This window comes from Erpetoichthys calabaricus, chromosome 9, assembly GCF_900747795.2.
Source record: "Erpetoichthys calabaricus chromosome 9, fErpCal1.3, whole genome shotgun sequence".
NCBI lineage: Eukaryota > Metazoa > Chordata > Cladistia > Polypteriformes > Polypteridae > Erpetoichthys > Erpetoichthys calabaricus.
The window spans coordinates 82537571-82557688 of NC_041402.2; the positions used below are offsets into that span (position 1 = coordinate 82537571).

Consider the following 20118-nt stretch of genomic DNA (forward strand, 5'->3'; position numbering starts at 1 on the left):
ATAGCGAGGGATCACTGTATAATTAGTTGCATTTCTTTGCATTTTCCATTAGGAACACAGGTGGGTGAAGTGACTTGCTCAGGATTTAAACCCACAACCTTAGGTTTTGAAGTCCAAAGCCTTAACCACTGCACCACACTGCTTGCCTTATGGTGATGATCCTTCTACTCCTCGTAACACAATTCTACAATCTCTGATGTCAGTGATTTTGTGATATCGTTTGCACATGCTTTCCAATCACCAGTTACTGTAGTTGTGGATTTTCGTACCATCAGTATGTATTTTCTAATTTAAAGTAAAATAGCACTGCTTGACTACAGTGTTAGGGTCTCAAAGAATATAACAAGTTAGTGCTGGGCTTCCACAGAGGACCAATTTATGATTACAATACATATAAAGCACACAGTATTTTGATCCACACCAGATATATATGAGAGTGCATGTGCAGCACACTACAGCGAAAGGAACTTCATCTCACATAACCCAATGTCACAAATTTGAATGGTTGCTAAAAAAGCTCAAAGTCAAGCAGAAGCTGTATCAGTCAAACACACATATGGTTGCACTTGTACGGCTCATGTATATAAAAAGACTAACACACAGTACTGCATACAGTATGCTGTTTAGTGCAACAGGAGATCATAAAATAAAATTAAAAAATAAACAGGCATAAAAACTCAAGAATCTATTGCTGAGCCGACCACTGCATGCAGCTACTAATGTGCCATTAATACACTGTTGGCTTAATATTTAGCTAGCAAAACAATTCACCCAAAATAAAGTAAAACTGCATCAAGGCTGAAGAATGATAATACATGGTTGAAATACACATGCACAAATCCAGATGTTAAACCACTGAACTTGACCCTTCAGGCCGTCATGACTGCAAAGGTATTTCACTGTCATTTAATTAATAAGTTTAATATGTTTTTCTGTAAAATCCACCTTAGGTGTGTCTGTCTGCCTATCTATCTGTGTGTTTGTCCGGCAGCTATGTCTCTGTCATTCCAAAAGATGGCACATTGCATATTAGTAATAAAATGCTTTGCACTTGTCATTCCAATAGATGGTGCACCATAAACATTAATGTTACTCTTACAAATCCCATAGAAAATGGCATATAACACAGACATATGCATTGCATGGTGCAGTGTAAATGGTAACGCTGAGATCTATATTGATTACTTAGCACAGCTAGCAAGTAAATAAAGCTGTAAGCATTGTGGCTGGTTTTTCCATTTTTGGCACAAATTTCAACTTAAATACAAAACTGGGATACAAACGTTTTCAAAAATGCATTCCAAAACCTGACAGGTAAAGAGTGTCATCACTGCCACTACACTAAAAGCCACCACTGCATCCTCTCTCCATATAAAAAAAATCACTTGGAGATTTCTAAATCGAAACTCAAGAGCATATTCCTTCTTCTCACCAGTCCATCATTGTTACTCAAGAATTGATTATTTCTTTATTGATAACAATTTCTTTCCCATGAACAAATCTTGCAAGTACAGCACTATTGTTATCTCTGACACACCCCTCTGATCATGGAGCTCAAATCATTATGCCCAACATACTCATCTTGCAGCTGGCGTCTTAACCCTCTGTTATTAGCTGAAGAGAACTGTACAGAATTTATAGCCAAGAAAATTGATTTTTTTAGAGACAAATACATCCTCAGAGGTCTATGCAGGAATATTCTGGGAAACTCTGAAGGCATTTTTAAGAAGACAGATTATTTTATATCTCTCCCACAAAAATAAATCAGAAACCAAGAAGGCAACAGAGTTAATCTGAGAAATTACCAGAATAGATCAAGAACACACCAGGTTCTCAAATGAGGCACTTTATAGGAAAAGAAAGACTTTGCAATCAGAACGCAACCTCTTGACAAGAAAAGAAATGGAACAACTCATCTTTATATCGCAACATCATTACTATGAACATGGAGTGAAGGCTAATAAGATCTTAGCGCAACAAATCCACAACCAGGAAGTTTGCAATGCAATACCAGTAATTACCAACACAGACAGAGACAAAATCATTGACCATAAAAATATAATGCACACATTTAGAGACTACTATAAGTCCTTATATTCTACTTAGTGTAAAGAAGACTACACACAATCTAATGCCTTTTTTCGATGCATTACAGATACCACAACTAGATACTCTCAGAGCAAAGGAATTGGATAAACCTCTGACACTCTCAGAATTACTAGACGCTATAAACTCACTTCAGATTGGGAAAGCAGCAGGCCCTGATGGCTACCCTGTCAAATTTTCTAATTTTTTTAAATTAAGTTAGCTCCTCTTTTATTAGCAACATTTATAGAAGCCAGAGATAATAAAATTCTATCTCAAACTTTTTCCCAAGCATTAATTACCTTCTTTCTAGCTAGAAGAATTGACAAAGTGCTTCCTAATGAACTAGACTGCTGCATACCAGTCCAGAAGCTTCAGTTTGTATTAAAAACATTATTTCAGACTACTTCAAACAAGACCGTGGTACTAGACAAAGATGCCCCCTATCACCACTGCTATTTGCAATCGCCATTGGCTGTTCACGTTCAAAATGCTGCTGAAGTAAAGAGGATTATCAGAGAAGGACTAGAACAGAAAATATAACTAAATGCAGATGATATGGTACTATATGTACAGTATCAGATCCACAAAATACTGTGCCTGCAGTCCTAATAGCACTTATAGAATGTCCAAAGATATTTGAGCTCAAAATTAATTTGAATAAAAGTGTGCTTTATATTCCTTGCTTTGTGCCCCAGTAAATACAATTTATCGTCAACATATTAACAACCTAGCTGTCCGTCATTCAATCAGAATATAGAACCAATGTAGGAAGCACTTCAAGATAGAGAAGCTTTTAACTGTGGCACCTTTACACAATAACCACCTTTTTCCTCCCTCTCAAACTTAAACATTTTTTAATGTTTGGAAAATACGGGATTAAATCACTTAGAGATTTGTTCATAAAAAATGTCTTTGCTTCTTACAAATAATTACACTCCAAATTTAGCTTCCCATCAACAGAATTTTTCCACTATTTATAAATTAGAAACTTTGCTAAACATAATCTGCCCAATTTTCCTCACCTCTCACCTGTTTCTATTCCAGAAGAAATACTGATCAGTCTTGAGGATTCAGAAAGCATTTCTATAATATATATAAAACTATTTTAAAGTCCCTTCCTTTCAAAGATCAAGGAGTACAGTGGGAAAAGAATCTCTTACTCAAAATTTCACAAAAGGAGTGGAAGGCAGCCATGCTTAGAATTCACTCTAGCTCCATATATGCAAAGCAAACAGTTATTCAACTTAAAATTTTTTATTGTGCACATCTATCTCATTTAAAATTGCCCAAAATGTTTCCAGGGCAAGATCCAAACCTGTGAATGTTGCACTCGAGCTCCAGCCTCATTGGGTCATATGTACTGGGTGTGCACCAAATTCTGGTCCAAAATTTTTAAATGCCTATCAGACAGCCTTGGTGTCACAATCTTTCCTAATTCACTAACGTCTGTGTTTGGTGTACTCCCAGATAGTCTTATAGTGGAGAAAGACAAACAAACTGTAATTGCCTTTACTTCACTATTGGCACATAGACTTATCTTGCTCAACTGGAAAAATCCTAACTCTCCTATTTTAAGTCAGTGGGTAACTGATGTTATATACTCTTTGAAATTGGAAAAAATCCAATTCTCACCTAGTGGATCTGTTTAAAACTTTTTTAAAACCTGGCAGGATCTAATCAATGACATAGAATAAGCTTTTATATTGGGGAAAAGGATTCTCCCTCCCTCTTGTCTACTCTTAGCCTTCTTTTCTTTCTCTTGGGTGGGAGCTGAACTGAGTTTAGTTTGTTAAGTTAGACTTGTTTGTATGGTTTTAATAATTTCAATAAAAAAAGAAAAAAAAAAGAAAATCACTGCAGACTAGACTTAAGGTGGATGTTTCTACAGCATATAGTCAGTTCTTGGCTAATGCACTGGGTGATTATATTGTGATACACTGAGATTAACTGGTTTATAGTGCTTGAGAGAATTGCATGTCCATTTCAGTATTTACTAAAACACTTTGTGCTCCAAGATTTAGACCCACAACCTTGAACTTTTTTTTTGGTGCAGGTTGATCTGCATTGGCCACAGTGAACTATGCATGATGAACATAATCAATTAGTCATACTTTATAACGACCGGTCTTGAAATTGAACAAATTAAAATTGCTAGCATTTGCATTTACAAACTCCATAAAAATACAAACTCCTACATAATCTACTCAATTACAGTAATAAGAGTAAATGTAATGCACTATTTTGCACCATTGTAATTTCCACAAGCTGAATTTGGTCTAAAAAAGTGTTTTTTTGAATTGCATTTTTAACACAACCAAAAAAAAACTTCCAATGACCAAAATGAGTTTTATAAATTCACTTAATTACTGTTGAATTTTTAAGCTTTGCAGAGTGCTGGGGGGAGATGCAGGTATCATTTGCCCCTTGTAGTTACCGAAGGACTAGGAAAATTAGATGTTTATTAAGACATTTAGTCTATTTGCCTATCACTGGAATATGCTTGTGTAATGTCTGAGATGACCAGTAATGGTGTTAAGAATTAGTATATTTGTAACCACAAAGATGTTGCAAATCCCATCTACGTTCTGACTTATTTCTGTGTGCCTTTCGGTATGAAAATTTATGGTGGCTTTTCACATATTTTTCACAGTTTCACATATTTAATATATTAAACATAATATAATATATATTGTAAAACGATTTATGAAACAGTATAGGATTGTAGACTTTGGATTCAATGGGTTTGAAAATGAATACAGTAGATGAGTAGTACAGGTGCTCACATAGATGCCCATGTGTCTGATTTTGCGTTGTTGTTTCCTTTATTAGAATGTATATTTATCCCTCTCAATATCCCCCAATTTTGCAAGAGTATGCATTTAATCTGGAGTGCCTGTGAGCCTCACCTTAGTGTAGAGAACTTGATAAGCACCCTCTGAAATTGTTATGCAAATAATACTAAAATTCTACTTGCTAAATTTCTAATGCTAATATTCATTCACTGTAAAGAGACCACAGCAAGGAATTGTTAAAACTGAAGTGGCAGAACAGCGTAGATACATCTAGTACAAAAAAGCTAGCATTCATAATTTTTCTAATCTATTTTGAATAATATGTGGTAATGTTTCACTTGAAGTAACAAATGATCAAAACGGAGAAGGAAGTGTTTATCTTCCAAAAAGCAAGTACTAATTATGAAGAGGCAGAGGACGGAGAGTGATGAATTTGAAGGCAGCTGTTTGGATCATTTCCCTGTACATGTCTAAAACACAGACAACCATCCAGTTCAAAGCTAAACAGTTCCAGGCATCAAGCAAAATTTGCCTACAGTCTGGGAGATGAAGTGCGAAATATCACTGCAACTGCCACAACAGCAGCCCTGTTTAGTTGGCAAGGAAAACCTTGGGACCTCATTTGCCAACACAGCTTCAGCTGGCAGGGGCAAAGAAGCAAGCTGACTTGAATGGGAAAGGCAAACAGGCAACCAAAAGTCACAAACCAAAGCATCATGGGACACTGCCGAATAACTAAACTCATCTGAAACAAAGCATGCAATGCAAAACTAACGTCAGATTATCTGTTTGCTAACAACCCAGCTGGACAAATATATTTAGTACAGGAGGAGAAACACAGACTGAAAAATAACAATGGGCATTTATTTGTGTGAATGTTTGACCAACACTTCAGGGCAGATAGTATTTTAAAATCCTTGCACTCAGTCACTAACATATATAAATATTTCCCTTTAATATGAATAAATTGTTTCATTATACTTTTTACATTAGTTTTGTGGTAGATCAGTCTGTGAAGCACGGTTATACATAGATAAACTCTTTTCTGCTTTGTTTATAGTTTTTACTTGATTAAAAAGTAATTTAAGAATTGCATTTTTAAATAGATTTTATTGATTTTAAGATGAATAAATGTCTCGTTTGTAAGGCATACAGAGCTACATTTTATTCCAAACAGATGATTCCCTTATCCTTCCATAGACCAAAGAAAGAAAGAAAGAAAGAAGAGTTGTTCTTGAGCTAAAGATGCTGAAGGGCATCTGTTAATTTTCTTTCCATTATGGAAGGTGGGTTATGATTCACCAAACAAGACAGCTGTCAGGAACATGTCATTAATTCATTTTTGGCATTTGCTTTTTGCTTTGAAACAGCATTAACTTTTAGTCTTATTTTTCCCAAAGTAAACCTTTCCAAATCTTATGCAAACTTTTTTTACAAAGAAAATTGTTATTAATGCATTATAGAGAGTTTTATTAGCAGCAAGTGAAAGAACACTCCTAAAAATAAAAAAAAATATATAATGTGTTTCCTTATATTTGTTAATTTTTTAAGCTAGCTAATATCTGTTTTTACCCTTACACAATCCTCTTTATAACTGCTGTCACGCACGAGCGCATAGGGAGCTGCTTAAAGACCCGACAGGCACCGTGACATATCATGCCAGGGGACAACGACAGGGTACTAACCTTTCTTTCTTTGTTCCCTCTGGAAAAACGAAGCAACACTACCGTGAATTCACCCGGACTATATACAGACGCAAGCCACTTCCGGGTTCCTTCCTTCCCTCTGGTCCCCACCTGATGATGTCATTACCACTCATCTACCACCACGGTTCCTTCCCAGCATTCCATCTCTCCACGTCCATTCCCAACCCTAAATTGTCCGCCTGTCGTTATACCAGTTGTCTCGTGTGTTCTATGCATGAACTGACCCATAACAAACAAACTTCCTTACAGTATACGGGGACAGATACCCCAAAACTTTATGACTTTTTTGTCTTTATTACAGTGGCGTAGTCGGCAGGATAAATCCTGAAGAATGTCAGAAGGGCAGGATCTGAATACCGTGATCACGACGATGATGAATGAGCTCCAGACCATTAAACTGGAGCAGGCAGCCACGAAGGCGGAGCTTGCGGAGACCAAGACACGGCTGCCGGCAGCGGTAAAGCCGGAGCCCGCACGGCCTCCACCTCCTCCAATTGTCCCGCTCGCAGACTCGGACGACATTGAGTCATATCTCATGATATTCTAGAGGACTGCCTCTCGGAATCAGTGGCCAAGGGCGGAATGGGTGTCCATATTAGCGCCGTACTTGAAGGGCATTGCGCAGCGGGCTTATCATGACCTCCCCGAGGAGGAAGCCGCCAATTACCACCTCTTGAGGGCCGAGATATTAAATCGCTATGGCATGACCTCGGTCCAGCAGGTGAAGGAATGGTGGCACTGGAAATTTGATCCCGATTGCCCAGCCAGGGCCCAGGTGTTCATGTTCTGGGGCAAGCTGGGGCATTGGCTAAGGCCAGATATAAACCAGGCATGCCAGGTGGTGGAGCAGGTGGCCTGTGAGGGGTTAGTGAATGCCATGCCTGAATACCTCGCCCAGCAGGTCCGCTGGCATCCTTACAAAGACATGAACAGCCTTCTGGAAACGCAAGCCACTTCCGGGATCCTTCCTTCCCTCTGATCCCCACCTGATGACATCATTACCACTCATCTACCACCACAGTTCCCACCCCATAAATTGTCCGCCTGTCATTGTACCATTTGTCTTGTGTGTTCTATGTATGAACTGACCCATAACAAACAAACTTCCTTACAGTATACGGGGACGGATATCCCAAATCTTTATGACTTGTTTTTTTGTCTTTATTACACTGCATATTTTTTTTATTTTTATCTACCAGTCTATTTACTATTCCTCCTAAATGCTGATCTATTAATTATAGGAGACTGGAAACAAAGGGCTGTATATCCATCCATCCATCCATCCTCTTCTGCTTATCCGAGGTCGGGTCGCGGGGGCAGCAGCTTGAGCAGAGATACCCAGACTTCTCTCTCCCCGGCCACTTCTTCTAGCTCTTCCGGGAGAATCCCGAGGCGTTCCCAGGCCAGCCGGAAGACATAGTCTCTCCAGCGTGTCCTGGGTCTTCCCCGGGGCCTCCTCCTGGTTGGACGTGCCCGGAACACCTCACCAGGGAGGCGTCCAGGAGGCATCCTTATTAGATGCCCAAGCCACCTCATCTGACTCCTCTCGATGCGGAGGAGCGGCGGCTCTACTCTGAGCCCCTCCCAGATGACTGAGCTTCTCACCCTATCTTTAAGGGAGAGCCCAGACACCCTGCGGAGGAAACTCATTTCAGCAGCTTGTATTCGCAATCTTGTTCTTTCGGTCACTGCCCATAGCTCATGACCACAGGTGAGGGTAGGAACATAGATCGACTGGTAAATTGAGAGCTTTGCCTTGCAGCTCAGCTCCTTTTCCACCACGACAGACCGATGCAGAGCCCGCATCACTGTGGACGCCGCACCGATCCGCCTGTCGATCTCATGCTCCATTCTTCCCTCACTCGTGAACAAGACCCCGAGATTCTTGAACTCCTCCACTTGAGGCAGGATCTCGCTCCCAACCATGAGAGGGCACTCCACCCTTTTCTGGCTGAGGACCATGGTCTCGGATTTGGAGGTGCTGATTCCCATCCCAGCCGCTTCACACTCAGCTGCGAACCGATCCAGAGAGAGAGCTGAAGATCACGGCCTGATGAAGCAAACAGGACAATATCATCTGCAGAAAGCAGTGACCCAATCCTGAGTCCACCAAACCGGACCCCCTCAACACCCTGGCTACGCCTAGAAACTCTGTCCATAAAAGTTATGATCAGAATCAGTGACAAAGGGCAGCCCTGGCAGAGTCCAACTCTCACTGGAAACGGGTTCGACTTACTGCCGGCAATGCGGACCAAGCTCTGACACTGGTTGTACAGGGACTGAACAGCCCTTATCAGGGGGTCGGGCTACATATATTTTATATTTTTTTTAATCTTACTTCCTAAGCAAGATCATCAGTTTCTTCCTTGTATAGCCCAAATTCACGCAAGGAGTGCCTCAATGGGGTTTAACAGACCCTGTTTTTAACAAGCTCACCCCCCAGTCTTGGCTCCCAAAGAAGACAAGAAAACCACAAAATACAACAGCATAACCTCTTAACTATTAATTTTTGGCCACAGTTTTACACTAACATGCCATCTTGTTTTCCATTCAAGACAAATAATGGACTACGATAAACTGAGCAACTGGTTAAAATCAAAACAACAAGGGGGAAAAAAGTAAAAAAAAAAAACATGTATCTCTGATCAGTTCGTAATTTTATAATATATTATTGCAACATGCACTCTCACATTGATTGCTGCTGCTACTTCAATGCTCTAGGGCCCAGTCCGTGTTTGTGCATGGCTGCATGCTTCCCTTGTGTTGGAGTTGTTTTTTTCTAGGGTGCCAATATGCATTCCAAAATTGAGATTAATTAGACCCTCTAAACTGGCTATGCACAGATACTGTAAGTGCAATGATGAATGTAACTGTGGCCACTAATGGATTGGTGTACCCATCCGGGGTTGGTTTCAGTGTTTCTGCTCTGGCCTCCTCATGACCTTGTAATTGAGCAAGAAGGTTAATGACATAAATTGAAGAACAAATACATATACTGCATACACATCTTTTTCTTTTTCAATAAAATAATACAGCAGGAATGATAGCACTCATATTCATGTTCTTTAGGATAAGCACATTCCATGCCAATACTCTACATAAACAAAATGTTCAAGAAAAGTGTTAGAGACAAACTGATCAATAAATAATCTTTCAAAAACTATACCAGATATAGTACTGTGGAGCTGCCTATTGAGCTACAATCATGAACAAAATAAATTCTTGTAACTTTTTTATATCATATGTCTGAGGCTTCCTCAAAAGCTTGTGTCTCCATTGCTCCCAAATTCACTCCACCCATAACCACTTCCTTTAGACAAAAACAAAATTAAGATGAAGCCAAAGCATATAAATTGATGAAATGAAGCCTCAGAAACAATTTCACTCCAATTTAGGAATGACTTTTAGGTTGAGTTATGCACTGCTCATTAGTTTAAGATTTCAAAGACTTTAAAGAGTATTTGAGTGGGTGTCATAGTGGCCAGACAGACACTATATTTGAAGTAATAGAAGTTGGCTAAGGCTGCAGTCTTGGCTGACTTTCAGCTGTTTGTTTGTGGCCAAAACCACCAGACATTAATTTAGCAGTAGAAAGTGGCTAAAATGCCAATTGCTAAATGATTGATGCATTTTTTGTCTTTCTCTTTTTTTTGTTAAATTTGAGAAAAGCATATAATATATACAGTAATCCCTCACCTATCGCGGGGGTTACGTTCCAGAGCCCCCCGCGATAGGTGAAAATCCGCGAAGTAGCGACCTGTATTTATTTTATTATTTATACATATTTTAAGGCTTTATAAACCCTTCCCACACTCTTATACACCTTTCTCACTCTCTTGTTAACCTTTCCCACACTCTTATAAACACTTCCTATGCTCTTAAACACTTTCTACATTCTTAAATACTGCACACTGCACGCAGCGATCAGACGTCAATGTGTCTGCACTCACTTTGTGAAGGGGGGCAGCTGAACTCACACTGAGCAGAAATGGACTTTGTGCTGCTTCTGCCAAAATGCCTGCTTGTCGCTCTGCGTGTTAGGAAGAAGGAGGAGTGTGTGTGTGTGTGTGTGTGTGTGCGCGCCTGAGGGCTGAACGCACGTTCGCTCAAACCCCCCTCCCCGGAGGCGCAGCTCGCATTGTCAAGGGGGTGGGGAGCTGAATGAACGCTAAGGAGAAGTGGACTTTGTGCTGGCTTGGTGCTGCTTGTCGCTCTGCCTGTCAATAATTTAAAAGCATGTACATCACCAATTTTCCTGTCTCACTGTCTTGTCTTGCGTGAAGTTAAAATGTTTTATAATAGTGAGATGTTACTCATATCCTTAGCCCGACATCCACATATCATATGTGTTAACAAAGTGTGTTTTATAAGTTTACATGTGTTTAAAGCATGTGGGATGGGTATTTTAAGGCTTAAACTATAAAAATGTTTATTTATATGGTCTTTCCATATCGCGGATTTTCTGCTGTTGCTGATGGGTCTGAAACATAATTTCCGCGATAGGCGGGCAATCACTTGTATTTAAAAACCCGCGAAGTCGTGAATCCGCGAAAAGTGAACCGCGAAGTAGCGAGGGATTACTGTATTTGATTCAAGAAATATAAATTCTTCAAACTGTGAGAAGGCTGGCAGTGGATGGTAAGCTCCACAGGTGCACTGGATATTCAAAGAGCAGTGTATCTAAGGGCTACAGAAGAAGAACTGGCTAGTGATGGTTGTAATACGGATTAAAAAAATGCACTTGGTCCCGGGGACAGGAAAACTGTGACTTATTACCTTTTCAAGGGAAAAAATTAATAGGTGACCTATCATCATCCTCCTCCAGAACACTACATAGCAGCACACATTTCTAGACTTGAAGGTATGGAAGCCTATATTGCTAATTTAAGATTGACAGTTTGGACCCCCTTTGGGTTTAGAAATACTTAGTATCACTTGGGGGTTGCTCTGTCCTTGCTCCCTATATCCAAAGAAGGGCTGTCAGTAATCCTGCACCGACAGGACCAGGGGCCTCATGCATAATGCCGTATGTTGAATTCACACTAAAACGTGGAGTACAGACAAAAGTGGAAATGTGCATACGCACAAAAAAATCCAGATGCAAAAATCTGTGCAAACACCAACTTTCACGTTCTTCCGCTCCATAAATCCCGGACAGCGTGAAAAGTAACGCACATGCATGAGCCTGCTGCCCCAGCCCAACTCCTCCCAGAATTATTCCTCTTTGAATATGCAAATCAATATTAATAGCCCTTAAGCTCAGCGTTCCATGATCAAGGCAAAGACAAAAGCACGGGGGGAAATAGCAAGAATTTCAGCAAATACCAAGTGGAGGCAAGAAAAAACTTACTATTTGTTGGTTTAAACAGTGGTATAAACAACAAAAGGAAGTTGATAGAGTGACATAGAGTGTCAGAGAAACTCGAAAGCTCAAGTTCACAAAGTCGCACAGTGACCGAAATAAAAAAGAAGTTGTCAGATATCAAAGTTGCTGTGAAAAGGTGAGTCGTAGCCCACCGTCTCAGTGTCATATGAAAGCTTATTAAGGTAGAGAGAAAAGAAAAAAAAATAGGGACGAGAGAAAAGAAAAAAAAAATAGGAACACATTGAGAAAAAAGCTCGAAATGTCAACTTTAATCTTGAAATTTCCACTTTAATCACATAGTTTATTTTGTCAAAGTAGAACATCATAAACTTCATCTTTAAATCGTTTAATTTACGAGTTTCTCAAATACCATTGTAAGTAAAGTAGCATGTTAAATGCTTTGTTTTGTATGTGTTCTTCTATGTGCTCTATGTGTGTGAATCACTACGTGCTTCTTAAATGGGCTTTCTCTTCCTCCAACAGGACACAGAATCCACTACAATATTACAGCTCTCTGAATATTTAAAATACTGAGATGTATACTTGATGACATTTTCATGATGATAGGAGTTAAAGCATGTTATTAAACATGGGAACACGGTGGAGCTGTGATAGTGACGAGCTGGCGCCCTGGCCAGAGATTGTTCCTTGCCTGCCGCAAGATGCTAACCTCCAATTCCTGTCCTTCCTTTTCTTTCTCCAAGTAACCAGTCGCCACACAATCAGCTTTGTAATAGATGTTAAGCCATCTGTAAACTCAGAATGCAGATTCTTCAAAACTTTTTAGGAACATTGAAATATCTTCGTAGTACATGTTTAATTATTCTATCCATCTATCCTTCCATGTGTCGCGCCAGCCCCAGCAAGTGCGAGGCAGGAACCATCCCTGAACTAGCTAGTGCCGCAACACAGTATACTCACATGTTTAATTATTAACAATATAGATTATTTAAATGATGTTAACATTTTATCTGTATAATGTAATAAACATATTTTGCTGCATTTCATCTTAAAAATGATATCGTCATCGTATGTAAATACGCGCTTTATAAAGTGGCTCAGGTTGTGCAATATTATAGCTGTATCACAAGTTTACAGTGAGGTAATTGTACTAATAAGTACAAACAGTTTTACAAGGAGCACTTGATGGACTGATTGAGTTAGTTTATAGTTCTTGGGGTGAAACTGTTACTGAACCGCGAGGTCCGTACAGGAAAGGCTGTGAAGCATTTGTTGTATGAAAGCAGTTCAAATAGCACATGGCTGAGCCAGCGTGTGCTTGATGCTGTATACCGATAATTCTCTTTCGATCAGCTGCAGTACAGCTGTGATAGCATAGTACTTCTCCCTCTGCATGAATGTCTTTGTAGATTTCGAACTGTGTTTTGGATCATTGTCTTGTTGGAATATCCATCCCCTGCGTAACTTCAACTTTGTGACTGATGCTTGAACATTATCCTGAAGAAATTTGTTGATATTGGGTTGAATTCATTTGACCCTCGACTTTAACAAGGGCCCCAGTCCCTGAAGTAGCCACACAGCCCCACAGCATGATGGAACCTCCACCAAATTTGACAGTAGGTAGCAGGTGTTTTTCTTGGAATGCGGTGTTCTTCTTTCATCATGCAAAGCACTTTTTGTAATGGCCAAATAACTCAATTTTTGTCTCATCTGCCCAAAGCACTTTGTTCCAAAATGAATCTGGCATGCCTAAATGAGTATTTGCATACAACAAGCAACTCTGTTTGTGGCGTGAGTGCAGAAAGGGCTTCTTTCTCATCACCCTGCCATACAGATGTTCTTTGTTGAAATTGCATTGAATTGTAGAACAATGTACAGATACACCATCTGCAGCAAGATGTTCTTTGGAGGTGATCTGTGGGTTGTCTGTAACCATTCTCACAATCCTGCACATAGGATCTGGGTTTAACAGCAACTGTGCCTGTGGCCTTCCATTTCCTGATTACATTCCTTACAGTTGAAACTGACAGTTTAAACCTCTGAGATAGCTTTTTGTAGCCTTCCCCTAAACCATGAGACTGAACAATCTTTGTTTTCAGATCTTTTGAGAGTTGCTTTGAGGTTCCCATGCTGTCACTCTTCAGAGGAGAGTGAAAGGGAAGCACAACTTGCAATTGACCACCTTAAATACCTTTTCTCATGATTGGACACACCTGTCTATGAAGTTCAAGGCTTATCAAGCTAATCCAACCAATTTGGTGTTGCAAGTAATCAGTATTGAGCAGTTACATGCATTCAAATCAGCAAAATTACAAAGGGGACCCACTTTTTTTGCACAGCCAGTTTTTCACATTTGATTTAATTTCATACAACTAAATACTGCTTCACTAAAATCTTTGTTTGGAAAACACCCCAGTACACAGATGTTCCTAGGAAATGAAAGACATACCACTGCTTTCTTTTTTGTTGAAAGTAGAGTTGATTATTATACAGGCTGACCAAACTTTTTCATATGACTGTATAACTAGTTGTCCCCTGTGGCTGTGCTCGCATAGTAGTGAAACAGGACAAACTTTAAAAATCAATTAAAAAAATGTAATAATTTGTATTGAGAAGAATATATATTGATAGCTTTTGTATCCAAGGGCCTCTTGATATACAATATTTTTGGTTTTGCTATCGGGGGCAAGAATGAAGCTGTGATCTCTTTGCCAAAAATGTAAAAATTTGGCAAGGTATCTCTGGCAGAGTGGAAGGTAGGTACGCTTCAACGTCAAATGTTGCCACTTTATCTGATCGTGTTTAGCTCTAATGGGAGAGCATCCCCAATGTGAAAAGAAGAGCATGTGGCCATGATATCTCTGCTAATGAGTAGGTACCCTCTAAAATACACATAGCTGTGATCTCTCTCTCAAAAACATCAAACGTTACTCTTTAATAATCTCTAGATGATAATGTCTGATGAACAAATTGGTATTGCTAACTAAGTGGAGGCAAGGTACGCTCCAACACGTGGCAAAAGGTAGAGCGACTTGAACGGATGCTGTCACGTGAATGAGGAGGGCCCCACCCAGCACCCTACTCCTGCGGTTCCGCCTCCCCCTCCCCTCGGCCCACAGTCTGTCTCTTGGATTCACACAAATAAATCAGTAACGCAACCGAACTATAATCCTTAGCGTGATGAGAGAAGTTGCAAAATCAGCTGGAATGTTCAAGCAAATTATAGAAAAAAAAAAAACAATCAGTTAAGTAGTTCTCTCATGAAAAGTAGACAGACATACAGTCAGACAGATAGACGTTGGATTTTATATATAGAGTATACATACATTTTTCCTTTTAATTTTGTGGTATTTGGAATTTTGTTATGTGTACAAACCAATTCTTAATTTTTTTGTCTTTGAATTTGAAACCAGTTAGGCCGTTTTTTTCTTGCCACTTTTGGGGAGATCCCACACCCTCCAGCTGCAATGGAGGGCATAAGGAATTTGAAGTTCAAAAGATTTTGGATTAGTTTTTTGTTAAAAATGAATTGCATTCCTCCACTGTGCCATTTTAATATCCTTATGGCCGCTGAAATTTTTGATAGTTTTGGTTAGGCCGGCAATGCTGTTCTTAGGCTGGACAATTGGAAATGTGCAATACGCGATGTCATTACCACAACAGGATAAATGATTGGATTCATAAAAGAGAAGTAGTCAGGCCTTTTTTGAGTGTTTAAGCCTTTCAACACATTTTAACATTAAATATTAAATCATAAGAAGAATATTTTGGCTTTGTTGTCTTGACTTTGATTTTTATTTCATGCTCTGATTTTGATACTGACTACTAACTAATCTTTTTACCCCCACAGAATCTAGTCTTTTAGTTTCCTGGTGTTTTTGATTTAATAATTTGGGCTTTAAAGTGTCATTTATTGTTTGTCATTTATTATTGTCATTTTCCACCTTGGTTTTAAGAAACACACACATAGCTGCACAAATAAAATTATTCTTTTCCTGCCACAGGATAAAGGCAGGTTCGACAGACAGACGCAGAGGAGTTGCTGAGTGCTGCACAGAAAAGTAGGAACTAGAACTAAAGCCTCCAAGTTGGGGATTGGATTACTGTGCAGACAGACAGGTCAGTGTAGCTGCCAGCTGGTTGTGGACTGGCAGACCACTCAGCCAAAACAGAGAAGAAGAAAATCTTTGTGGGTTGTGTCCAACAGATATTTTGACAAACACCAAATAGCTGACAAGGAGGTCAGCAGACGGGGCAAAGTTAAACAAAGCTGGACAAAAATGATACAGTTGCTGGTAATCTGCATGGTCTCTCCCCAAAACAAATCATAACATAAAAAAGATGTTTCCAGAGATAATGGATAGTTGCCACTCAGAAGTGGGAAATGATCAAACAGCTGTAATCTGACAAAACATATCCAGTTGGACAAAAACAAGCATATATGCACTGACACAGGTGTTCTCTGGCTCCTGGTCTCATAAGCTAAAGAAAAGAACAAAGTTGTAATTTTTCCCATTAATAGAACCAAAACGGCAGAAAGGATAACTTGCCTGCAGGACACTTTTAAAATATAGCACTCGTAAAAAGTTGCAAACAAAAAAAATCTCATATGAGAAGTGTTTCAAAAAAAGAAACACTTAATAAATGTGAAATAACTCCACAGGGTTCCAGGGACTTGGGTACTTCTGAACTCAGCAAGAAGGAATCCCTACTTACATAGTAGCAAGGCATCAAACTCAGCTGAGAAAAAGTTTCTGCTCCCACGTTCACCACATTTTAGAAAGGCATCACCAGAGCAACATAATACTGAGGGATTCTACTACAACTCCACATCATAAATCCAAATTATTTCTGAAATGACAAACTTGCAGTGGAAGGGACTGCAGGCCAACCAAAAATAACCTGGGCTGGCACCCAAACGCAACCTTCTCAGAGAGTTAGGCATTTCATGCCCCATGTCTTGGATGCCATATCATGTTTCAAAAGTACATTCCGAGAAGGCTTCTTCCACTATGCACACTGTAATAAATAAATAAATAAACAAAAGTATCCTACTGTTTGCCCAGTAGTGGGATTAATAAAAATAATCATTACATCAGTAGAAGCAAAATACTGGTTCCAGTCTAGACCACAGTTAGCAGCAACAGAAAATGAGAGTATTACTTTTCATTTTTCTTCCTTACCTTACTATACTAACAAAGTTCTGTATTAATTGCATTGTTAATGAGGAATAAATAGAAGACATTATTTGCATAGTTTTTAAATATCATTTTAACAAACAATAATTTGGACAGAAGTATCACAGCTGAAACTTGGATGGACAAATAAACTTCTAAGCAATGCTACATAATCTTGTCTGCCAAAGGGAATATTTATGTGTATTCTTAGGAAAAACTTTCTCTATGAATTTGAGAGTTGCTTTTGAATTTGCCTTTCCTGTACTTTCTGTATCATTTGTTTCCACCATGGAAACAAAGAGAAACTGATAATTCTAGCCATTATGTTCTCTATAAGAATTTATATGGAAAAAATTCATATTTAATGATAATAAGCTTTTCAAAAACTTTTAATCTGTTTAAGTATTTTGGGACATTATCTGTACAAGGATGTAGAGTGTGTGGTCCACCGCCAGCCAAACCCCAAACAGACACACGTGGGACACAAATTCAAGGCACACAAGGTTTATTTTTTCTTTTCCCGTTCCCCACAAGTAGATAGATAGATAGATAGATAGATAGATAGATAGATAGATAGATAGATAGATAGATAGATAGATAGATAGATAGATAGATAGATAGATAGATAGATAGATACTTTATTAATCCCAAGGGGAAATTCACATACTCCAGCAGCAGTATACTGATACAAAAAACAATATTAAATTAAAGATTGATAACAATGCAGGTAAAAACAGACAATAACTTTGTATAATGTTAACGTTAGTATAAGTATAACAAAAAAAAAAGTGTAAGTATAACACAGTTCATGCACAAGCACAGCACAATATCACAAGTCTCTTCCTTCTCTTTATCTTTCTCCTCCTTCACTCCTCGGGTCAAGCTTTGTCGCTCCTCCTCCCGACTCAGGCTCCCCAAGTAGTGGCTGCTGGCTCCTTTTATAATGCACCCAGAAGTGCTACAGGTGCTTGATTACTCATTTCCAGCAGCACTTCCGGGTGTGGCAGAAGAACTGCCCATAAGGGCACAGAAGCTCCTGCTGCAGCACCCCCTGGTGGCGCCTGTGGATCCCAAGACTCCACCACACTCCAATTCCCATGCAGCCCTGCAGGAGTCTGAGGCACCGCTGCAACGCAGGAGGTAACGCTCTGACCACGCTTGCTCCCCCGGTTCTTCCAGCGTGGAGGCATCCCAGCCGGGCAAGAGCCCCACCCGCACACTACAAGTGTTATTTGCCACATCATTATTATTATCCACACTACTACATTTTCATTTAGAAACACAGAAATTTGTCTCTGAATTCACCACATGACTATGGTGTTTTCAATCCAAAGAAACAAAACACTTTTGAAAATGCTGTTTAGAGACTTTTCATTTCAGTGTATACACATGAAAATGGTCAATGTTTATTTCTTTAGCACATTTTAATATAAACGATGTATTGTAGCTCAAAATTGCAGAATATTTTGGTTTTGTGATTGTGGTGATAAAGATTTCTGAAAATGGAGACTCCATCATGGTCTAATTCATTTGTGCTTATTACATGGCTCTTACATGGACATTGAAGGTAAAATTCATACCAAATAAAAACAGCAGTTCACTACAAATTGGACATAAAATCAAACCAAAACCAAACAGTGTATGCCCGGTTTAAGGCGTTAATCCAACGAGCAAGCCCAGTTTAAGCAGACAATTACACAGACTTAACAATGTACAAACTAAAATATTTCAATAATATTAATTTTTATAAGCTTTTATATAATTAATGGTATTTTTAGTTCAGTTAAATTTAATGCCACATACTGAACTTTTCAGTGGACAGATTTAGGACATTAGACAGATTTCCAAATTTAACATGTAAAAAGAAATGAGACAATTAGCGGTACAACAATAGTGGGAGCAATATCTAAGAAAGAACAGGAAAATAGGTTGAAGTTGTATGGACATGTGATGAGGAGAGGCAATGAGTACATGGTGTAGTGGTTAAGGCTTTCGAATATAAACCCTGAGGTGGTGGGTTCAAATCCCGACACTGACACTGTGTGACTATGAGCAAGTCACTTAACCTTCCTGTGGTCCAATTGGAAAGCCAAAAAAATGTAAACAATTGTATCATAAATGTTGTAAGTCACCTTGGATAACGGTGTCAGCAGAAAATGTAAATATAGAAGGTTAATGAGAATGGAAGTAAAAGGGTAGCGAAAGCAAGGGAGGCCAAAGCAGAGGTGGTTGGATAAAGAAAAAAGAAGATCTGAAGGAGTTGGATATGGCTGGGGAGGAGGTACAGGACAGAAGAAGATTGATCAAACACATCAAAAACAATATAAAGGCTGAAGAGAAATAGGAAGAAGGTAACCTCTGGTTATGAACATTACAGCATTAGAACAGTCTACATGAGAACAGGCCATTCAGCCCAGCAAAGCTCATTTTAAACTAACAGTCTTGATCCACTGTACTAATTCCCTTCATCATTTTAAACACTTAAGTCATGTCTCCTCTTATTCTTCTTTTGCTTAAACTGAAAAGGCTTAGCTCTATTAATCTTTTCCCATAATTAATGCCCTATAGCCCTGGAATCAGCCTAGTCGCTCTTCTTTGACTTTTTCCAGTGCCTAATGGTATGTTCTTTTTGTAGCCTGGAGAGCAAAAAATGCACACAGTACTCCAGATGAGGCCTCACCATTGCATTATAAAACTTGAGCAGACCCTCCTTGAAAATAGTTTGAATGTAGATCAGGGATATTGCAAAGGAAGAAAAGAATTATGGCAGTGTACCAGTGATGAACACGCGAAAATAGCATAAAAATATAACAACAGCAACATTTATTTATATAGCATATTTTTAAAGAAACAATGTACAGTAGCTCTGACTGCTTTACAAAATCTCAAAGAGAAACTTACAAGAAAAGAAAAACAAATAAGATTATGCAATAAGAGTAAAACATAAGTAACATAAAAAAAACAAATAAATCTAAACGATCTTAAAAATAAGATAAATATCAAGTAGAAGAATAGCGTCCTTATATACA

At 39.0% G+C, this 20118-nt stretch overlaps 1 protein-coding gene across 1 annotated transcript in view; it reads left to right on the forward strand.

The window, feature by feature from the left end:
• mafa (v-maf avian musculoaponeurotic fibrosarcoma oncogene homolog a (paralog a)) overlaps positions 1–20118 on the forward strand; it is a 1357435-nt gene that overhangs the window by 116091 nt on the left and 1221226 nt on the right. The gene's annotated exons all lie outside the window — the stretch shown is intronic.